This window comes from Oncorhynchus masou, chromosome 11 (genome assembly GCF_036934945.1).
Source record: "Oncorhynchus masou masou isolate Uvic2021 chromosome 11, UVic_Omas_1.1, whole genome shotgun sequence".
NCBI lineage: Eukaryota > Metazoa > Chordata > Actinopteri > Salmoniformes > Salmonidae > Oncorhynchus > Oncorhynchus masou.
This window is the reverse complement of record NC_088222.1, coordinates 48,146,873-48,169,699: the sequence shown is the minus strand read 5'-3', so window position 1 is coordinate 48,169,699 and position 22,827 is coordinate 48,146,873. Positions and strand designations below refer to the sequence as shown.

The window sequence follows — 22,827 nt, the reverse complement described above, 5'->3', positions numbered from 1 at the left end:
GTGGCCCAGCCAGAGCCCGGATTTGAACCCGATCGATCATTTCTTGAGAGACCTGAAAATAGCTGTGCAGTGAAGCTCCTCATCCAACCTGACAGAGATTGAGAGGATCTGCAGAGAAGAATGGGAGAAACTCACCAAATACAGATGTGCCAAGCTTGTAGCATCATACCCAAGAATACTCTAGGATGTAGTCGCTGTGAAGGTGCTTCAACAAAATACTGAGTAAAGGGTCTGAATACTTACGTAAATGTAATATTTCAAGTTATATTTTGCTCAGATTTCTCCTGGAAACTGATCATGATCAACAAGGGCCCATGCAGGGAGACTGGCTACCGTGGAAACCATCCTGATCATGGCTGTCAGTCACAACGGTATCGACTTGCAGGGGTTCACTGGGTGCTGACTGAAAGATATGATTTCTGTCAAATATTGACCACACACTTGTCAGTTTTGGGACACTTTTTACACATTGTTTTGTGTCAAACACATGTTTAAGCAGTATCTGCTTCACTAATGTTTTACCTAGATGTTTATTTGGACCCATTATTATTCTTAACTTGTTTAAACTTTACTTTCTTGTCCCAATTACATTTATTTGTGTTAGGTTTTCTTCATGGCCCAGCCCTCTAACATTCTTCTCACCCCCCCCAATTCTGTTTTCTTTCTAAAGAGTAAAGATGTCATATTTGGTTTTGTTGCTTTTGACCCACTAGCCACTTCACCATGTTCACCAGTCTGCGACTCAGCTGACTCTCAGGCTCTACTGTCTAATGCTGTCTCATCTATCCTACCTACCTCACTGTTTTTCTAAAAACAGAATGTTGATCACTTTGTTTTGTTGGTTTCTTATTTTGTTTTTCTCAATTGTCATTTGTTACAACCAGAGTACTGATGCAAAGAGAAATTAATAAAGATTTGATTTTTCCACACACAATTCTCAGGAGATGTCCGCGAAGTTGGCTTTCCTGGTTTAATGGGTCTCCGGGATTGGGGGGATAGCGCTGAGGTCATAACGTTTTGCGCTTTCATTCGGCCCGTCCAACATGCCACGCTAACTGCAGTATTCAAAGCATCCACAAGATAACGGTATACGCTATTTCTTGTACTTGCCTCACCAATAAGTCGTACGGTGGGATGATATATAAGTAATATGAAAAGTGACATATTCCAGTGTTAAGGCGTGACTTTAAAATGGTCCCAGGGCCTATCAATGTGTCAAGTAAACAACTGATCCGAATATGAGTAGCGAACTACAAGTACCACACTTTATAGCCATCTAATAACCTTACGTCAGTTCAGTCAAAGTTGTGCCATTTTCAACAATGAATGAAATCTTGCGATTTGACATCTTTAAAAAAAAAATGTTTTTGTCCGCTCTTTTAAAATGCTACGCTATTGCACGTCAGCTACTTCAATCTGATGTTCGAATTATCATCGAATGCGCCCACTGCTTAGGCGCCCCCTATTTATACATTCAAATCGCTCACAGGTTTGAACGTTTTTAATTTATTTTAAATGGACGACTGAATTGTACGCTGTGCTATTTTTGTCTAATACGGATATGTCTTGTATATTTCAATGGCACGTTGATTATGACGTTAATTTTATGTTCCAGATATTGTAATCAACATCGGTTCTGGTACATGTTATGCTTTTTAATAGGTCAATAATATCGGAGACACAGATACTAACGTGGCTGCCAGTCGCGTTCTGCACAGGCTCCAAATTGGTTTATCCTTCACCAGCAGCATTTAACCCCTGTATGGCCTGATGTACGGTGGTGTTGGTCGAGGTAAGAGCGACATTTGAATCAAGTAGCCGTTACAAAGAAAAGTTATTGATTAGCAGTTTTATTTATCTGAAACGTCTCGCTGCGTTATAAAATGCATGGCCGTGTTTTTGTAAGCACGCGTCCTAGACATGCACAGCGGTCCAAGGCTCTAGCGATAAATGCATGCAATAATAGCTAGCGAGCCTCGACAGCTAGTGATCTAATCGGGTAGGGGGTAATAATTCATTTGTTTATTACAGATTAACAAGCGGCGTTTTGTGTGGATGAGTCTGCATAATCGGTTAAATGGATGTACGCCAAGCTAGCTAGCTTGCTAACCATACAAATTACGATTTGCGTTAGCTAACCGAGCAAGTTAGCATCATATTGTCAGTGCGGCTTGCTATTGCTAACGTTAGTCATCTTGACTGAGCATGCTAAGTGAAGGCTTCATATTATGTGAAGGGGTTTAGAACGATCTTCAAAAATATGATATACTAATTGTGAATGAATAGCTCGCTACCACACATTGCTCATTTGAAAGGTTTGTAATGGACAGCAAGGATACCATCATTTGATATAAACTAGTTATGTAGCCATCATTCTGGCTTTCCAAATGTTCTTATCAAAATGGTAGCTACCAAACGTTAGCTAGCTAAGAAGCTTTTTCTCAATCTTGTTATTGAGTGAAGAAGAGCATGCCAGTTCTTGATAGATCATGACATGCTTGGTACTTTGCCAAGATTGGACCTCAGTATGCACCCTTTTCAAATTCACGTATCCATCATTAAGGTTACTGGTTGAGGTGTTCGTTTTTGGTTACATTTTCTGGTTGTCGGACATGTGCCTCGTGATCTTGAGTAGGTATTCAAAAAAAACCCGAGTGGCATCAGGAAGGCCATCTCATCCCAGGCACCTGTCACCATTACTTCTGCACTCAGAGATGGTGTGTCTGAACACCTGTGAGCACGTTTGGTCAGTGGTTGAGCATCTAAAGACGTGTTAAAGTTATGTCAGGTCTGGAAAAGACCCCATTTCGACATCTAGGCTTAATTTGTCTACTCCATAAGATACAGAGAAAGTGATGGGTTACCTAAAGTCAATATGGCAAACTGTACAGAACATGAAAATGTGATTACAAATGTCCTAAAACATTAACAGCTTCCCCATTTGAGCGGTATCACCTGTATTTGAAAACCCCTGCACTGTCATTTACTTTTGGTAACACTGGTCCGTCCTGCTATCGGACTTTACCCTTCAGGTGAGCTGACTACAGTGATGACCATGTCCCAGTGAGACTGGGCAGGGCAACCTGGCCCAGAGGAGGAGTGGAGGTGCCAGAGAAGCTCTGCCAGTCACAATTAGATTGAAGAACAGATAGAGGGACACGCCCCTTCCCCTCAACACTGCTCACCACCTCGCAACCATGCATGGTTTCACTGATCGAGCATCTGCAGAAACATAGTCTGGACAGCAACGCTCACCAAAGGGCCCTAAACGTGGTAAGTTTTTTAAATTTAACCTTTATTTAACTAAGCAAGTCTGAAACATAAATAAGAGCGCCAGCTTTTCCGGAGGACCGTGTGATCACTCTCTCCGCAGCCGATGTAAGTAAGACCTTTTAAACAGGTTAACATTCACAAGGCCGCAGGGCCAGACGGAATACCAGGACGTGTACTGAGAGCATGCGCTGTCCACCTGGCAAGTGTCTTCACTGACATTTTCAACCTCTCTCTGTCCGAGTCTGTAATACCAACATGTTTTAAGCAGACCACTGTAGTCCCTGTGCCCATGAACACTAAGGTAACCTGCCTAAATGACTACCGACCCGTAGCACTCACGTCTGTAGCCATGAAGTGCTTTGAAAGGCTGGTCATATCAACTAGAGGTCGACCGATTATGATTTTCAACACCGATACCGATTATTGGAGGACCAAAAAAAATCAGATACTGATTAATCGTACGAGTTTAATTTGATTTATTTATTTGTAATAATGACAATTACAAAAATACTGAATGAACACTTATTTTAACTTAATACATCAATAAAATCAATTTAGCCTTAAATAAATAATGAAACATGTTCAATTTGGTTTAAATAATGCAAAAACAAAGTGTTGGAGAAGAAAGTAAAAGTGCAATATGTGCTATGTAAGAAAGCTAACGTTTCAGTTCCTTGCTCAGAACATGAGAACATATGAAAGCTGGTGGTTCCTTTTAACATGAGTCTTAAATATTCCCAGGTAAGAAGTTTTAGCTTGTAGTTATTATAGGAATTATAGGACTATTTCTCTCTATGCCATTTCTATTTCATTAACCTTTGACTATTGGATGTTCTTATAGTGTAACAGTGTAACAGTATAGCTTCCATCCCTCTCCTCGCTCATACCTGGGCTCAAACCAGGAACACAACGACAACAGCCACCCTCGAAGCAGCAATACCCATGCAGAGCAAGGGGAACAACCACTCCAAGTCTCAGAGCGAGTGACATTTGAAATGCTATTAGCGCGCACCCCGCTAACTAGCTAGCCATTTCACATCGGTTACACCAGCCTAATCTCGGGAGTTGATAGGCTTGAAGTCATAAACAGCTGCTGGCAAATGCACAAAAGTGCTGTTTGAATGAATGCTTACGAACCTGCTGCTGCCTACCATTGCTCAGTCAGACTGCTCTATCAAATCATAGACTTAGTTATAACATGATAACACACAGAAATACGAGCCTTAGGTCATTAATATGGCCGAATCCGGAAACTATCATCTCGAAAACAAGACGTTTATTCTTTCAGTGAAATACGGAACCGTTCTGTATTTTATCTAACGGGTGGCATCCATAAGTCTAAATATTCCTGTTACATTGCACAACCTTCAATGTTATGTCATAATTATGTAAAATTCTAGCAAAATAGGAGACCCAAATTTCACCTGGTTAATATTGCCTGCTAACCTGGATGTCTTTTAGCTAAATATGCCGGTTTAAAATATATACTTCTGTGTATTGATTTTAAGAAAGGCATTGATGTTTATGGTTAGGTACACATTGGAGCAATGATACGCACCGCATCGATTATATGCAACGCAGGACACGCTAGATAACTACACATGGTTGATGATATTACTAGTTTAACTAGTGATTATGATTGATTGATTTTTTTTACAAGATAAGTTTAATGCTAGCAAGCAACTTACCTTGGCTTACTGCATTCGCGTAACAGGCAGTCTCCTCGTGGAATGCAATGAGAGGCAGGTGATTAGAGCGTTGGACTAATTAGTTCGTAAGTTTGCAAGATTGAATCCATGAGCTGACAAGGTAAAAATCTCTTGTTCTGCCCCTGAACAAGGCAGTTATTGAAAATACGAATGCTTTCTTTTTTCTTCTTCTTTTTTTGGGAATTTTTACCCCCCTTTTTTCTCCCCAATTTTGAGGTATCCAATTGTTAGTAGCTACTATCTTGTCTCATCGCTACAACTCCCGTACGGGCTCGGGAGAGACGAAGGTTGAAAGTCATGTGTCCTCCGATACACAACCCAACCAAGCCACACTGCTTCTTAACACAACGCGCATCCAACCCGGAAGCCAGCCGCACCAATGTGTCGGAGGAATCACCGTGCACCTGGCAACCTTGGTTAGTGTGCACTGCGCCCGGCCCCCCACAGGAGTCGCTGGCGCGAGATGAGACAAGGATATCCCTACCGGCCAAGCCCTCCCTAACCCGGACGACGCTATGCCAATTGTGCGTCTCCCCACGGACCTCCCTGTCGCGGCCGGTTACGACAGAGATTGGAAGCGAACCCAGAGTCTGGTGGCACAGCTGGCGCTGCAGTACAGCACCCTTAACCACTGCGCCACCCGTGAGGCCCAGAATGTGTTCTTAACTGACTTGCCTAGTTAAATGAAGATGAAATAAATAAAATCAAAATTTAAATCGGCCAAATCGGTGTCCAAATGTTATGTTATGTTATGAAAACTTGAAATCGGCCCTAGTTAATCGGTCGACATCTAATATCAACACCATTATCCCAGAAACCCTAGACCCACTCCAATTTGCATTCCGCCCTAACAGATCCACAGATGCAATCTTTATTGCACTCCACACTGCCCTTTCCCACCTGGACAAAAGGAACACCTATGTGAGAATGCTATTCATTGACTAGAGCTCAGTGTTCAACACCATAGTGCCCTCAAATCTCATCAATAAGCTAAGGACCCTGGGACTAAACACCTCCCTCTGCAACTGCATCCTGGACTTCCTGACAGTGTGCCCCAAGGTGGTAAGGGTAGGTAACAACACATCCGCCACGCTAATCCTCAAAACAGGGGCCCTTCAGTGGTGCATGTTCAGTCCTTTCCTGTACTCCCTGTTCACTCATGATTGCATGGCCAGGCACAATTCCAACGGCGTCATTAAGTTTGCCAATGACACAACAGTGGTGGGCCTGATCACAGACAACGATGAGACAGCCTATAGGGACGAGGTCAGAGACCTGGCCGTGTGGTGCCAGGACAACAACCTATCCCTCAACGTGATCAAGACAAAGGTGATGATTGTGGACTACATGAAAAAGAGGACCGAGCACGCCCCCATTCTCATCGACGGAGCTGGTTGAGAGCTTCAAGTTCATTGGTGTCCACATCACCAACAAACTAACATGGTCCAAGCACACCAAGACAGTTGTGAAGAGGGCACGACGAAACCTATTCCCCCTCAGGAGACTGAAAAGGTTTGGCATGGGTCCTCAGATCCTCAAAAGGTTCTATAGCTGCACCACCGAGAGCATCCTGGTTGCGTCATTGCCCGGTATGGCAACTGCTCGGCCTCCAACCGCAAAGCACTTACAGAGGATACTGTGCACGGCCCAATACATCACTGGCGCCAAGCTTCTTGCCATCCAGGACCTCTATGCCAGGCGGTGTCAGAGTAAGGCCTTAAAAATTGCCAGACTCCAGCCACCCTAGTCATAGACTGTTCTCTCTACTACCGCACGGCAAGCGGTGCCAGTACGCCAAGTCTAGGTCCAAGAAGCTTCTAAACATCTCTTACCCCCAAGCCATAAGACACCTGAAGATCTAATCAAATGGCTACCCAGACTATTTGCATTCCTCCCCTTTACACAGCTGCTACTCTCTGTTATCATCTATGCAGTCACTTTAATAGCTCTACCTACATGTACATATTACCTCGACTAACCGGAGCCCCCGCACATTGACTCTGTACCAGTACCCCCCTGTAATATGGTCTCACATTGTTATTTTACTGCTGCTCTTTAATTACTTGTTTCTTTTATTTCTTATGTTTTTTTGTTTATTTTTATGTATTTTTAAACTGCATTGTTGGTTAGAGGCTCCTAAGTAAGCATTTCACTGTAAGGTCTACACTTGTTATATTCGGCGCATATGACTAATAAAATTTGTTTTGAAGTCGAGAATAAATTCTTATTTTACAATAATGGCCAAACCCTCCCCTAACCTGCACGACGCTGGGCAAATTGTGTGGCGCCCTATGGGACTCCCGATCACAGCCGGTTGGATTGAAACCAGGGTCTGTAGTGATGCCTCTATCACTGAGATGCAGTGCCTTAGACCGATGCACCACTCGGGGGCCCCCTTATGTGTCAGCCTATGACTCTGCTTGCATGTCCTTGTCTTGATTGTAACAGTGCTCAGCTTCATGTCCATTTATTTCTCTTGCTGTTAATTGAGCCGTTCTGAATTTTTTTCCCTGTGCTTTTGCTCCTCAATAAACATGTCTGTCTTCCAGTTTCTGCTGGACCCCCAACAACCTAGGAATTTGCTGGCCTACAGATGGATTGATGCCTGGTGAGTATGTACAAGTGAAACCACGTAGCCTGTTATTCAGCAATGTCTTGCATTAGGCATTGTAACGTTGGCTTTGCACTGTTGATAAGAGCACAGATAAATGGAGGTGAATTCCAAATGACAGAAAGGAAATGTTTGTATAGGTTGTTAAACAGGAAACCACATTACGTGATTTATTCCACGCATGTATCTTCTCAGGCTGATCATGCAAAGGGAGTCTTAAAGGTAGACTCAGCAATACAGTGCGTTCGGAAACTATTCCCGACCCCTTGACTTTTCCCCCATTTTGTTATGTTTATACCCTTATTCTTAAATTGTTATTTTACCCTCAATCAGATACATACAATACCCCATAATGACAAATCAAAAACTGTTTTACATTTTTTTCCCCAAATGTATTTAAACTGAAATCACATTTTCTTAAGTATTCAGACACTTTACTCTGTACTTTGTTGAAGAACCTTTGGCAGCGATTACATCCTCGAGTCTTCTTGGGTATGACGCTACAAGCTTGGCACACCTATATTTGGGGAGTTTCTCCCATTCTTCTCTGCAGCTTTGTCAGGATGGATCGGGAGTGTCACTGCACAGCTATTTTCAGATCTCTCCAGAGATGGTGGATTGTGTTCAAGTCTGGGCTCTGGCTGGGCCACTCAAGGACATTCAGAAACTTGTCCCGAAGACACTCCTGCATTGTCTTGTTGTGTGCTTAGTGTCGTTGTCCTGTTGGAGCAAAGTACAGAGAGATCCTCGATGAAAAAATGCTCCAGAGCACTTAGGACCTCAGATTGCGGCGAAGGTTCACCAACATTCGCCGCAGTCTGAGGTCCTAAGTGCTCTGGAGCATTTTTTCATCAAGGATCTCTCTGTACTTTGCTCCGTTCATCTTTGCGTAGATCCTGAGTTGTCTCCAAGTCCCTAACGCTGAAAAACATCCCCACAGCATGATGCTGCCACCCATGCTTCACTGTAGGGATGGTGCCAGGTTTCCTCCAGATGTGACGCTTGGCATTCAGGTCAAAGAGTGCCATCTTGGTTTCATCAGATCAGAGAATCTTGTTTATCATGGGCTGAGAGTCCTTTTGATGCCTTTTGGCAAACTCCATGTGGGCTGTCGTGCTTTTTTACTGAGGAGTGGCTTCTGTCTGGCCTCCCTAACATAAAGGCCTGATTGGTGGAGTGCTGTAGAGATGGTTGTCCTTCTAGAAGGTTCTCCCATCTCCACAGAGGAGCTCTGTCAGTGACCATTGGGTTCTTGGTCACCTTCCTGACCAAGGCCCTTCTTCGATTGCTCAGTTTGGCCGGTCGACCAGCTCCAGGAAGAGTCTTGGTGGTTACGGACTTCTTTCATTTAATAATGCTGGAGGCCACTGTGTTCTTAGGAACCTTCAATGCTGCAGAAAAGTTTTTGTACCCTTCCTCAGATCTGTGCCTTGACACAATCCTGTCTCGGAGCTGTACAGACAATTCCTTCGACCTCATGGCTTGGTTTTTGCTCTGACGTGCTTAGACCTTATATAGACTGGTGTGTGCCTTTCCAAATCCTGTCCAATCAATGTAATTTACCACGGGTTGAACAACTGAGAAATAAACTGAACAAGTTCCACAGACGTGTGACTAACAGAAATTGAATAATGTGGGGGTCAAAAGTAACAGTCAGTATCTGGTGTGGCCACCAGCTGCATTAAGTACTGCAGTGCATCTCCTCCTCATGGACTGCACCAGATTTGCCAGTTCTTGCTGTGAGATGTTACCCCACTCTTCCACCAAGGCACCTGTAATTTCCCGGACATTTCTGGGGGGAATGGCCCTAACCCTCACCTTCCGATCCAACAGGTCCCAGACGTGCTCAATGGGTTTGGGATCCTGGCTCTTTGCTGGCCATGGCAGAACACTGACATTCCTGTCTTGCAGGAAATCACGCACAGAACGAGCAGTATGGCTGGTGACGTTGTCATGCTGGAGGGTCATGTTCGGATGAGCCTGCAGGAAGGGTACCACATGAGGGAGAAGGATGTCTTGCCTGTAACACACAGTGTTGAGATTGCCTGCAATGACAACAAGCTCAGTCCGGTGATGCTGTGACACACCGCCCCAGACCATGACGGACCCTCCACCTCCAAATCGATCCCGCTCCAGAGTACAGGCCTCGGTGTAATGCTCATTCCTTCGACTATAAACGTGAATCCGACCGTCACCCCCCTGGTGAGACAAAACCGCGACTCGTCACTTGAAGAGCACTTTTTGCCAGTCCTGTCTGGTCCAGCGACGGTGGGTTTGTGCCCATAGGCAACGTTGCTGGTGATGTCTAGCTAGGACCTACCTTACAACAGGCCTACAAGCCCTCAGTCCAGCCTCTCTCAGCCTATTGCGGACAGTCTAAGCACTGATGGAGGGATTGTGCGTTCCTGGTGTAACTCGGGCAGTTGCTGCCACCCTGTACCTGTCCCGCAGGTGTGATGTTCGGATGTACCGATCTTGTGCAGGTGTTGTTACACGTGGTCTGCCACTGCGAGGACGATCAGCTGTCCGCCCTCTCCCTGTAGCGGCATCTCACATTACAGACATTGCAATATATTGCCCTGGCCACATCTGCAGTCCTCATTCCTCCTTGCAGCATGCCTAAGGTGCATTCACTCAGATGAGCAGGGACCCTGGGCATCTTTCTTCTGGTGTAATTCAGAGTCAGTAAAAAGGCCTCTTTAGTGACCTAAGTTTTCATAACTGTAACCTTAATTGCCTACATCTGTAAGCTGTTAGTGTTTTAACGACCGTTCTACGGGTGCATGTTCATTATTTATGGTTCAAGCATGGGAAACAGTGTTTTAAACCCTTTACAATGAAGATCTGTGAAGTTATTTGGATTTTTACAAATTGACTTTGAAAGACAGGGTCCTGAAAAAAAGCATGGGAAACAGTGTTTTAAACCCTTTACAATGAAGATCTGTGAAGTTATTTGGATTTTTACAAATTGACTTTGAAAGACAGGGTCCTGAAAAAGGGATGTTTATTTTTTTGCTGAGTTTATTAGAGTAAGCTTAGGGCTGGGCGGTATACCCTTCTTTTTTTGTTGTTGCTATATACAGGTATTGATGCACGGACTGGTTTGGGTTTTTACTTTACCTTCTGTACCGGTATTTGAATGTTTGGTTTATTAAATGTGATACGCAATGTGTAGAGTCCATTTTTATACTTTACTCTGCTACTTGAGTCATCTCTTTCTATGCCGCTTTCCACACAGACCTAGGCACACTCCCTGTCACTCAAGGAGCGCATTTGATGTTTTTCAATCAAAGACACTTGCCTTCAGTCTGCATGGTCAATGCAGCATATGCAACACAATTTACAACATCGATGCAGTTGTCACTTTGCTTCTTAATATAAATCTACTAGCATTCTATAATTACACTATTAGCTTGTTTCTTACATCTGCAAACAGCTAGTTTGTCTTTTCTTAGCATTTTGTTCCTAAATCTTGTTAGCTGCTAATGCTAATCGCTAGCTAGCTAATAAATGTACTGAGTAAGAGCAAGCGTAATTAGCTGTGCAGCCTGATAATACCAGTGATTGTGTAGACGTAATCGGCATGTTTGTGCAACAGTGTCTTCTAAATTAAAGAGGTAAACGCAAAGCAAGAATGTTTTCTACATGAAGCAGCTAAGAGAAAACATTCAATGTAGCCAAAGATTATTGGGTCCCCTAGGAAACACCTATCAACACATTCGTTTTTACCCTGTCACAATAACTCCTCCCTGGCATTTTCATTCGTTGTCATGTCAAACAACACTGTATTAAAAGTGCCCACTATTATATTCTAACTATATAATTAGAATAGACATTCTATTCCCATGATTCCAACAGTTAACAGTTGCTCTAAATCGCAAGTCAAATTGCAACATTTGGTTAAAATAAAGCCCAGATTACTTGCCCATATCGTGCAGCCCTACGTGGCAGTGTGGAAATGATCTCAAATGGAAAATTACGACTTTTGGTGTTGAATTGTTTTATACTGTTCAATCAGAATGGAGAAAGACCCATTGAAATCACTGTGTTGCCACCCTAGGATCACGCACTACTCATAAAGCAAATTTAGAACTTCTATTATTAAAAAACATCAAATGCTGTTGTACTGTAATAAAAAATAAAAAAAAACAACTGTGATATAATATTTTGGCCATATTGCCCAGTCATAAGTAAGCTATGTCAAGAATCCAGTATATAAATAAATATGGGGTGTTTTTTGTGTGTATTTTTTGTATTTGTTTCACCTTTACTTAACCAGGTAGGCCAGTTGAGAACAAGTTCTCATTTATAGTCACGTCGTAGAAATATTAAAAGGAGCAACAACGTTTATGTCGAGAATACATTATTTAAATACACAGTTCAAATCCCCATGGTAAAATGGATAGAATTGCAGGAAGTTAGCTTCAGGAACGCTGTCATTGTCAAGAGCAAGCTGCAACTACATTGTATCAGGAATGAATTGCTTTTCGATTTTCTCACATATTATTTAATTAAATACACCTCAAAAGTGGTTTCTATTAATGTTAGAAGGGGGCGATATGGACAAAATTCAGTATATTTATTATGATATAGATTTATCACAAATAGAACGATCTGTCTGACATTAATGTGCACCATAGTTATGTTTGTATACTTGTTACTAGTACTACTTTGATTGTAGTAGTTATCAAATGTCCCATTAGGAATTGCCCAAATTAGCAGACTCGTTTCAAACTTCACATTTCTCTAGTGTTGTAAAATGTATTTGATAAGTGGTCGGTTTGGTTGATGTCGACATTTTTGGTTAATCATTCCAGCTCTAATTTATGGTATCATCTTTCCTTCTCCCTAATAGAGAGTGGTTATTGGCAGCTCTGCCCTCCCTCCAAGCCTGGCCTACAGGGTGTGCTGAGCTCCAGCTTCCCCCTGCCCTGTCCCTCTGGTTCCCCCCGCAACTCACCTGGCAGAGGGGGAAGCCCTGCACCGGCCCCTGGTCCCAAGCACCTCAGTGACAGACCTGTCTTTTCCAGGTGCACCCCCTCCCCCCCCGCCACCCCCCAAACGCCACTGTCGTTCACTGTCCGTGCCAGAGGACCTTTCACGCTGCCGTTACACCTGGCGGCCCAGCGCTTCGAGGGTCTGGACACCTGTTAATCGTCAATGCCACAGTGGAGGGGTAGCCGGGGGGCCTTGTCCGCTTCGTGCTCCTAGCTCATCTCTAAATTCTTCACTACACTCTTCTTCAAGCCCCACATTCTTTAGCATTGCTCTCTCTCCTGACTCCCCACTGCCTTGGAATTTCCCATGGGACCCCAGTGACACTGCTGGAGGAGGCGCCTGCTGCTGTTTCTTCCACTCCCCATCATCATGCTCCTCTCCGTCCCCGCTCCACCCTCCAATTCCTCCACAGCGACGCTTCTCTCTGTCACCTGTCCTTATCAGAGAGGCTGCCGCCAAGTTCCTGCCCCCGCCTCCAGTTCCATCCCACTGTGCAGCACCCCCTCCGGCTGTGCCTGCTTTGCCCTCCTCTGCCTGCAGCACCCCGTCCTCTCTTCGCCGGGCCATCCCCCCTCAGCTCCCTCGCTGCCACTCACAGCCCTGTGACCTGCTCCTTCTCAAACCAGGACTGAAGCGACGCCGTGACCCAGACAGACCATTTGCTCGGCCAGTATTGGATTTCACCAAGATGACTCAGGTAAACAAAAAATCTTTTAGGGTCAGAAATGAATAGAAATATTAGCCGTATGTAGGTTGGTGGTGGAACATGCCATCTGCTAGCCAGAGGAAAGTTGTTGAAGTGATATTTCACCCAAATTACAAAATGGAATACTGGTTTCCTTACCCTGTAAGCAGTCTATGGACAAGGTATGACAGCAATGCATGGTATTTGTGTCACACAGCCTAGAACGTTAGCATTCGGAAACAAAACCAAAGCATGGATTCCTGTCATACATTGTCCGTAGACTGCATACCGGTTAAGGAAGCCAATATAGAATTTGGTTGAACTATCCCTTTAAAGGTAGACTGAGATTGAGATAAGAAAGATGCATGAATTTGCGCTCATACAGTCACACAGTATCTGCGCATGGACATGGGTAGCCATGGCACCAAAACAGCAGAGAAGTTGAGCCTTGCACTAAAACCCCCTCAGTTGTTGTGGAAATTGACCCACTATGCTGTTTACTTTGTGCACATACATCATATTGCTGAGTTGACCTTTAACATTCATTAAATTAGACCCTTATGCCTAATCTTAAATGTTTGTTCTGCTGATCGAATATCCACTTCCCTACTGTTGCAGAAATTGATCTACTGCTGTTTACTTTCTGCATCTACTAGAGGTGTGCCAACATTAACGTTCTCCTAGTTGTATCCGTAAATTGACAGTTGATAGTCGGATTGGATGATACTTGTGATCGGAAAAAACAAAAGTGTTTTAATATGCTAAGTATATGTTGGCAAAATACCTTCCTGCACGTTCTCACTGCAAAAATGTGTATGTCCTCAATTTGCAGCATGCAGCCAAATTTGCTGTCACTCAGTCAGAATGTGCATCAGTGTTTAACTTCTTTTTAATCCAACCACAGTTTCCGATTTCAAAAAGGCTTTACGGCGAAAGCAAACCATGCTATTATCTGAGGACAGCACCCCAGCAAACATACACATGAAAATCATAATTCAACCCGCCAAGCTCAACACAAAAGTCAGAAATAACATATAATGCATGCCTTACCTTTGAAGATCTTCTGTTGGCACTCCAATATGTTCATTTTTAACATCACAAATGGTCCTTTTGTTCAATTAATTCTGTCGTTATATATGTCCAAAATGTCCATTTATTTGGCGTGTATGATTCGGAAAATACACCGGTTCCAACTCGCTCAACATGACTACAAAATATCTCATAAGTTACCTGTAATCTTTGTCCAAACATTTCAAACAACTTTCCTAATACAACTTTAGGTATTTTTTAACGTAAATAATCAACACAATTTAAGGCGGGATAAACTGTGTTTAATACCGGAGGAAAACAAAGTGGCGCGTGCTTTTCAGGTCACGTGCCTCTATCAAACAGTACACTTCACTCGACCCTTGTTCTGGACAGCCCTACTCCTTCATTACACAAAGGAAAAACATCAACCGATTTCTAAAGACTGTTGACATCCAGTGGAGGCAAAAGGACCGGCAAGGAACTACCTTAGAATTCTAGATTCCCAATGAAAACCCATTGAAAAAAATTCTGGTTGGTTTGTCCTCGGGGTTTCGCCTGCCAAATAAGTTCTGTTATACTCAGACATCATTCAAACCGTTTTAGAAACGTCAGTGTTTTTTTTCTATCCAGATCTACCAATTATATGAATATCCTAGCTTCTGGGCCTGAGAAACAGGCAGTTTACATTGGGCACGCTTTTCATCCGGACATAAATACTGCCCCCTTATCCCAAAGAAGTTAAAGGTTACACACACACCACACTGACCAAAAGGTTATTTTGTTGGCATTTACGTATGTCCCCATTACCAGTAAAATTTAATCAAAACTTATTTCTTTCACTTACTTGTTGTGCTGTTTCGTTGTTCATTTGTTCAGTCATTTCATTCTCAACCAGGATTTCTATGGAACGCTGTTTGGGTCTTTGCGTGTCAAAATACATACGCATCAAATAACACTATGACAGGTCAAATAACACAACATAATCTGTTTCAGTTGCTATAGTTAGCTAGCTAACTATATAGCTAGGTGTCATCTAAAATAACCCTAATTTATAAGACGGTTCTTATTTGATTAATGGTTGTCAGACCCATCTATGTGAAGCTAGCCACAATAAGGATTAGCCACATTAGTGGACTTTGCGGTTAGCCTTAAATAAAAGTATGGCATAATTCTACTATTTGTGTTCATTTGCATCACTATCAATGACAAACTTTGATTTTTGAAGGCAAACCGCAAATTCCACTCTTGTGCCTAATCCTTATTGTGGCTAGCTTTTCAACACAATAACCCGGTCCGGTCGAGCCTCACTAGCCAGATGAAGCTAGCTGGTTGCTCATAACTTTAGCTTTGGGCAACAGGGTTAAGTAGCTGGCTAACTATTTATTTTTATGAAATGAAGTTCAATTTCAATAGGTGAACTAGTGGCAACCTAGCTAATACTTACTCACAACGATTCCTAAATCATTGCTAAGAATAATGAAAATGCCTGCAGTTTCTACTGGTCATTGTTTTCAGGCTGGTTATATTGGTGGTAGCTAGCTACCAAGCTAAAGCTAGCGACCCCAGAAGTTGCGGTCGAACAAATGATGCTTTATTACCAACGCGGTATTGTAAACGCATCATTCGTGGCCAGTGTTTGCTTGTTTGCAGACTTTTTTGTACAGCTTTCGACAGTGCTACTGTATATTTTTGACAAACAAAGATCCAAACGGCGTTCCATAGTATGTATGTGGTGACGCTAATAGCATGTATTTGGTGACGCTATTACTCTGTAACTCCGGTAGGACAACATCTAAAAATAGCGCATTTGGTAGTGTGTACCGGTGCTCGACCAGTTGGTGAAAGCCAGCATCACCCACGACAGAGACCACCGGTGGATTGTCAAGGGCAATGAATTCCATTATCTTGGCTTTAATGGATTTCGCCTTCGAGTTGTCTCACTGAAATGTTCCTACACTTTCAAATGGCTGCTCGATCCACACAGCATACATTATGTGGGCTAGGTTAGGAATGCTGTGTTGCACATGTAGCACAAAATTTTACGTGGTATTATTACTTCATCTACCTACGTTATATAGGTATGTAATGTAGCTTTGACTTCGGTTTTTAACATCAGCATTAAACTAGACATTGGGCCGATACCGATGTTGTCATTTTTAGCTAATACCGGTCGATTCCGATATGTTCACCGATATATCGTGCATCCCAAATTTTTCTTCCCATACCCTTGCCTCGCTTGTTAGATATTATGCACATTGATAGCTTGATAGAAAACGTCTTCACCATGCAATTTATCATAGTAGCAGGCAGCGGCAATCTAAATTATCAGACCAAAGGAATGATCAGGTGAAATTATGAAGCGAGTGGACAGCTACAACTTCACTATCCAATCAGAGCACCCTTCTCTTTGCAAACTAGCCAGTTGAGTTATTTAGATCACGTTAAACCTTGACTGACTGACATGAAAGATGCGTGCTGGCACCCGACAATGTCATTTTTTCTGATCATGGATAATTACAAAAAATACTCTGCTCAAAATCGTATCCAGATTTTACACTCGCAATAACATCTGCTAACCATGTGTATGTGATCAATAAAATTTGATTTGATACTCGTTTTGTCCAACTGCTCACCACACCCCAAGCATCGACGTCATATCGCTGAGTCTGCCTTTTATAACATCCAATAGACATGCAGAGGCAACTTTCACCCATAACTCCATTCTTAGAATACAGACCATACCTGTGTATTATTGTCCTTGTTACCAATCGTCTCAGGCCACAGATGTCTCTTCTTCTGTTCCCATGCCCCAGGCGCAATCCCTGAGTGTGGTTAATTGGCAGGGTGCCAATGGCTCTCCCTGGAGGCAATGCCAGGCAAATGTTATACTGTACACCAAGACTCACTCTTGGCTGGATTTGCATGTAATTTGCATGCAGCTGCAAGAAAGTCTGGCGTCCCTTTTCAGTGCACTCACCCAGTCACTCCTTCACATTAAAAAAAACATGGTACACTACATTTTAAAAGTTGCAGGTTATTTTTGCCAGACTCATTTACATGTGGTATATGTACAACCGTTGTGTTCTGTTTAGGTTTAGAATACTCTTTCAACAGCCACAGTCATTGGAAGAGCATATGAGACTAGGCTTACACCTACAGTATTCGGTAGTCCAGTCCGCTATATTCAAGTTGACAATACTATCCCAGTTAATTTTCAGGGAGATGTGGCATCATATTACCCTTGTTTCTATTGTTTGTCACATTTTCTTAAAAGAAAATCCTGAACTAGCTAAACTACTGCGCCCATGTTGTAAGAATCAAAGATTTTATATGATGCTACATTTTTCCACTTCCTAAACGTTATATCAACTTGATTTCATTTGATTTAGGGTCGTTCCATAAGAGTTCAATTACTTTCTGATAGCACCCCTTTAGATTTGAATGAAACCTTCCGTCCAAGTTTGCTGATGGTGGAAGTGGTCAAAGTTACTTTTTGGACCAGAATGCCAAAACATTTAGGAGATAGAAGTGCTCAAAGTTGACCTGTTTTGCATACCCCGCCCTACCATGAGATGTCATCCATTACTGAAAAATATTTACAATTTTTTTTTTTTTTTTTTTTGTTCACCTTTATTTAACCAAGTAGGCAAGTTGAGAACAAGTTCTCATTTACAATTGTGACCTGGCCAAGATAAAGCAAAGCAGTTTGACAAATACAACAACATAGAGTTACACATGGAGTAAAACAAACATACAGTCAATAATACAGTAGAAAAATAAGTCTATATACGATGTGAGCAAATGCGGTGAGATAAGGGAGGTAAATACAAAAAAAGGACATGGTGGCGAAGTAAATACAATATAGCAAGTAAAACACTGGAATTGTAGATTTGCTGAGCTGAGATAAGGGGGGACTTTACCTAGCAGGGTCTTGTAGATGACCTGGAGCCAGTTGGTTTGGCGACGAGTATGAAGCAAGGGCCAGCCAACGAGAGCGTACAGGTCGCAGTGGTGGGTAGTATATGGGGCTTTGGTGACAAAACAGATGGCACTGTGATATTACTGCATCCAATTTATTGAGTAGGGTATTGGAGGCTATTTTGTAAATGACATCGCTGAAGTCGAGGATCGGTAGGATGTTCAGTTTTACAAGGGTATTTTTTTGTGTAATTTTTTGTATTTTTTTCTACCTTTTTATTTAACTAGGCAAGTCAGTTAAGAACAAATTCTTATTTTCAATGACAGCCTAGGAACAGTGGGTTAACTGCCTGTTCAGGGGCAGAACGACAGAACTGTACCTTGTCAGCTCGGGGGCTTGAACTTGCAACCTTCCGGTTACTAGTCCAACGCTCTAACCACTTTAGCTGGTACACTATTGACATTTAATTTAATTTTTACGTTTCAATTACTATGCAAACATGTATGTGGGACAATTTGAGGAAGCACTCCTTTACAAAACATACACACCCTACTTTCTAAAGGCATCCTATGGAAGAAATGTATAGATGTCTTTGTGCTATGGGGAGGAAGTAAGCAGCAACTAAATGATTTACAAACTACTAAACGAGAGCTCTGAATACCTCAAATTCACCATGCAGACTGATGAGAGAAAAGTATACTTCCGGTATTTATGGATCATCAAAGAGAGTGATGCATTACACACAGACTTATACACAAATCCCACAGGCCGCAATACCCTGCTATGTGCATATAGTTATGCAGGGTCCCCTCATGAATGGTCTGCCATATAGCCAGTTATGTAGGGTTAAATTAATTTGTAGCCACCAGACAGATTTTGACAGCAATGCTATAAAAAAAAGACAAATTCAATGAGAGGCTACAACAACAAAACTCTTAACACTGCAATGATGAAAATATCTCAAACCAAGAGAGGAATTGCTTAACTCAACCAAAGAAGAATAACAACGCAACAGTGTTTTGCACCAAGTGTTCGGAGAAAATGAAAGCAATCCTGAAAAGGCATTGGCATATTCTGCAATCAGACAAAAATATTGCACACCTGTTCAAGGAATCCCCACTCTGTGGTCTATAAGTGTGGTCGCATTATTGGAAATAGCTTGCTGAGATCTGACCTGTATCCTGAGCCCACCAGACACTATTGACACCCATTCCAAATGGGAACTACAAATGTGGCTAATGCGCACAGTGCAGTAGCACTATAAAAACATCCAGGTTGAAAAATCCTTGTTAGGGTTATCATCTTATGCAAGACCAAGGGAGTATCTATCTCATCACCTGTTCATGTGGGGAAAGCCTACGTAGGACAAATGAAAGGACAATTTAAACAACACTTCGCTGAACACCACAGCTCAATCAGGTGTAAGAACATTGACCCCTAGTGGTCTGAATATTGACTTTGATCTCAGGCCCTTGGGAACAATTCTCTCTTATGAACAAGTCTTATAAATTGATATATTCTTTCTACAGCTTATCAGCGTACACCTACTATGTTCCCCCTGTTGATGATGCTTATTATGAATTATAGTTTAACCAGAAGATGACATGTAACAAAAAATGTAATGAAATAGGAAACAATTAAATATACTGAATTTGTGAAATTTAATAAAACAATGTATGTTGATGCTCATATTATGTACAATATTTAACTGTTTTCATATGATAACAATAGGCTAATATATTCAATATGTTATAAACAATTTTTTTTTTAAAGTTTACGTTTCCCTCAGTTCATTCTAATGAACGTAATAATTATGACACAATTGTCATTGGTTGCACTGTTTTTCTACATAACCTGGTTCAAGCATTTATCACATTACCCTGAAGGCACAGTGATGCCGAAATGTTGGTGATTTACCCAATAAATTACTGGGAGTTTATATATAGTGTGCAACTCTCTTTATGTTTATAGCTTATAGTTTATTTACCGTTTTAGTCAGCACTTCTACATAAAATAATTTTCTCTGGGTGTGCGCCAGCTCATGTTTTTTATTCAAAGTTTCAAAAAACCAGTCCACCCACTGTTGAATGTCAACATGAATTCAAATCTATATTCTATTATATTTCTTATGATTTCAATAGGTTTCCTATGGAAGATTGTTTTAAATGAAATTGTCAATGGATATTCACACTCAAATCAACGTTATCTGATGTGTGGACCTTCAACTATCTTTGTGGTACCGTTTGAAAGTTGTAATTACAATTTTATTCATGTTTTATTTTGTTTATCAGCCAAAACATTAGCTACAGATTGTAACACCAGATATTGTGTTTGAACCCCCAAAAATGGGTATCCATTATACTGTTTGGTGTATAATTGACCAACCTTGGCAATACTGTCTTCTTCCTCGATTTGTGGAAACATGAGTTTCATAAAATGTCCTTGTCTAGTTGCAGGGTGTCCGTAGAAAATAGAATTTAGCAAACTATTAAAATATATTTTTTGCTCCATGAAGAAATCCAACAATGTGTATGCCGCCATCTTGTATATTTCAAGTTTTTTTCTCACTGAGTGAGATGGGTTTTTAGGTAATTTATGTAAAGAAATGATCAAATAGTTTGACAACCCTGTTTGTATGCTTTCAAATGATAACAAACTCAAACATGTATCTTTCAGTCATGAAGACATGGATGTGTCATGGTAGGGTGAGGTATGCAAAATGGGTCAACTTTGAGCACCTCTATCTCCTGAATGTTTTGGTGTTCAGGTCCAAAAAGTCACTTTCTGACCACTTCTACCATGGACAAACATGTATGGAAGGTTTCATTCTAATCAGAAAGGGGTGCAGTCAGAATGATTTGAAATCATATGGAACAACACTTTACCTATTTCTGTATCATGAATAGAGAACATGTATTTTGAATGTAGACCACTCTTGTCTTTTCTAGAGAGGGATGATACATGTGTAAACAAGGCCTTGTTCGCTCTCAAATGTTTCTCCTATTTGTGTCTTTTCAGACTCGCAGTACAGACCCCTTGAGTGGTATGGCGCGTGGGAGGCTGGCTTGTGGAGGGGACGTTTACATGGGCTTTGAGCCTTTTTTGGGGGACTTCAGAGGGTCGTGTTCACCAGAGGGGCTGGGAAGGACAAGCATTGGTCCTCTAAGCGAGAGTGACGAGGAGGGGGGAGAGGGGGAGGAAGATCCTGATCGAGAAGAGTGTCAGCCAAGTATCTTTGAGAGGGATTGTACAGAATTAGATTTGAGCCTAATTGAAGAAAATTAAAATGTTGTTAATTGGAGACTGTTTTCCCCTTTACCGCCAGCATTCAACACTCCACTCCCAGCCCTGCTGTACTTCACCGGCAGGGCTCTCAGGAACATGACTTCTCTCTCATGGGAAGAGCTGGGGTATATATAATCTCATTGACAATGGTCATGATTTGACTACTACCAATAATAACAATTAATTCAGGTAGCCATGGATGCTGTCCTTCCATCAGAGTACATTCCAGAACCAGTTGCTGAAACATTGTGAATAATCTGAATGCTGGAGATGCCAGCTATTCCCATAGTGTCTGTTGGATGTCTTCATAATGCACCCTCAGACTGATGGAATTTTGGAAGACTAACAAGCTTCTGGTCACTTGCTTTCTTTTACATTACTTTTCTTTTAATTGTATTTTTGTTGGTGCAGTAGTAAGAATAGACTTGAATGATGGTGGTGAATTGAATATCTGTGTTTTGTTCAGTTTGATGCAAAAGAGCAGTATGTCATTGCAGTTTTCTTTCTGCAGTCCTTAAACAATCCATATGATTCAGCATAAGCCTTAAGACACCTTTTTTTCTGTAAACAAAAAAATACAACTATGAAAAGGTAATGAATTGTGTAGCTGTTGCTATTAGTCCTTTTATTGTTTCTTTTATATCTATGACTCATCTTCTGAAAATATAGATGTATTGATAATGAATGCACTGTTTGACAAGTTAACCTAAAAATGGAAGCAACCACTGTATTCTGAGGGCACATTGTAATATTGTATTATACAGCGATCATTTGTTGAAAACAAGTTGTGTAAAGATGGTAGCTGGGAGACCTGGGGCAGGCCATGGTTGTCTTTTAGACATGTTTTTTTTATTGTATGTGTTTTAAAAAAAAGATGGCAATTTCAAACTCAGTTTGTGAATAAATAAAGTTTATTGGAAATTATTTTACAAGGAAGGGCAAGTGTCCAGTGAGCTTTTTTGAAATAATGTGTGTGTGGTGCATACATGCTTGATCTCAAGCATGCATGTCAGGTATCTGTCCACATCCACCAAGAATGGGTAGCCCCCAACCATCACTGACCACAATTAGTGGCAGTGAGTGATGGCCCATCATGCCATGACATGACATCAATATCCTCAAAGTAGCACAGTAAGAGTCCACTCTTATCCTGTCTGTGACTGCCCTCCACTACATTCACTGGAACTGTAGCAATTGCATTGGGCAATACATTGAAAAGGGAAGTAGCAACCTGTGGTTGAGAATACATTATGATCTTTGCCATCTTGAAAAAAATGAATCGACCTCAAATGTGGTCCCTGAGCAATCGGGCGGATGG

General features: G+C 41.8%; 1 long non-coding RNA gene and 1 pseudogene across 1 annotated transcript; both read left to right on the top strand.

Moving 5' to 3' along the window:
- The first annotated feature begins 1,394 nt into the window (after positions 1-1,394).
- Positions 1,395-3,202, top strand: LOC135548772 (uncharacterized). Its single transcript, XR_010456890.1, has 3 exons — positions 1,395-1,489; positions 1,663-1,792; positions 3,033-3,202. It is a non-coding gene; the product is annotated as an uncharacterized LOC135548772 (long non-coding RNA).
- Positions 3,203-5,921: 2,719 nt separating this feature from the next.
- LOC135548771 (protein FAM53C-like) lies at positions 5,922-22,445 on the top strand (annotated as a pseudogene).
- Positions 22,446-22,827: the final 382 nt, after the last annotated feature.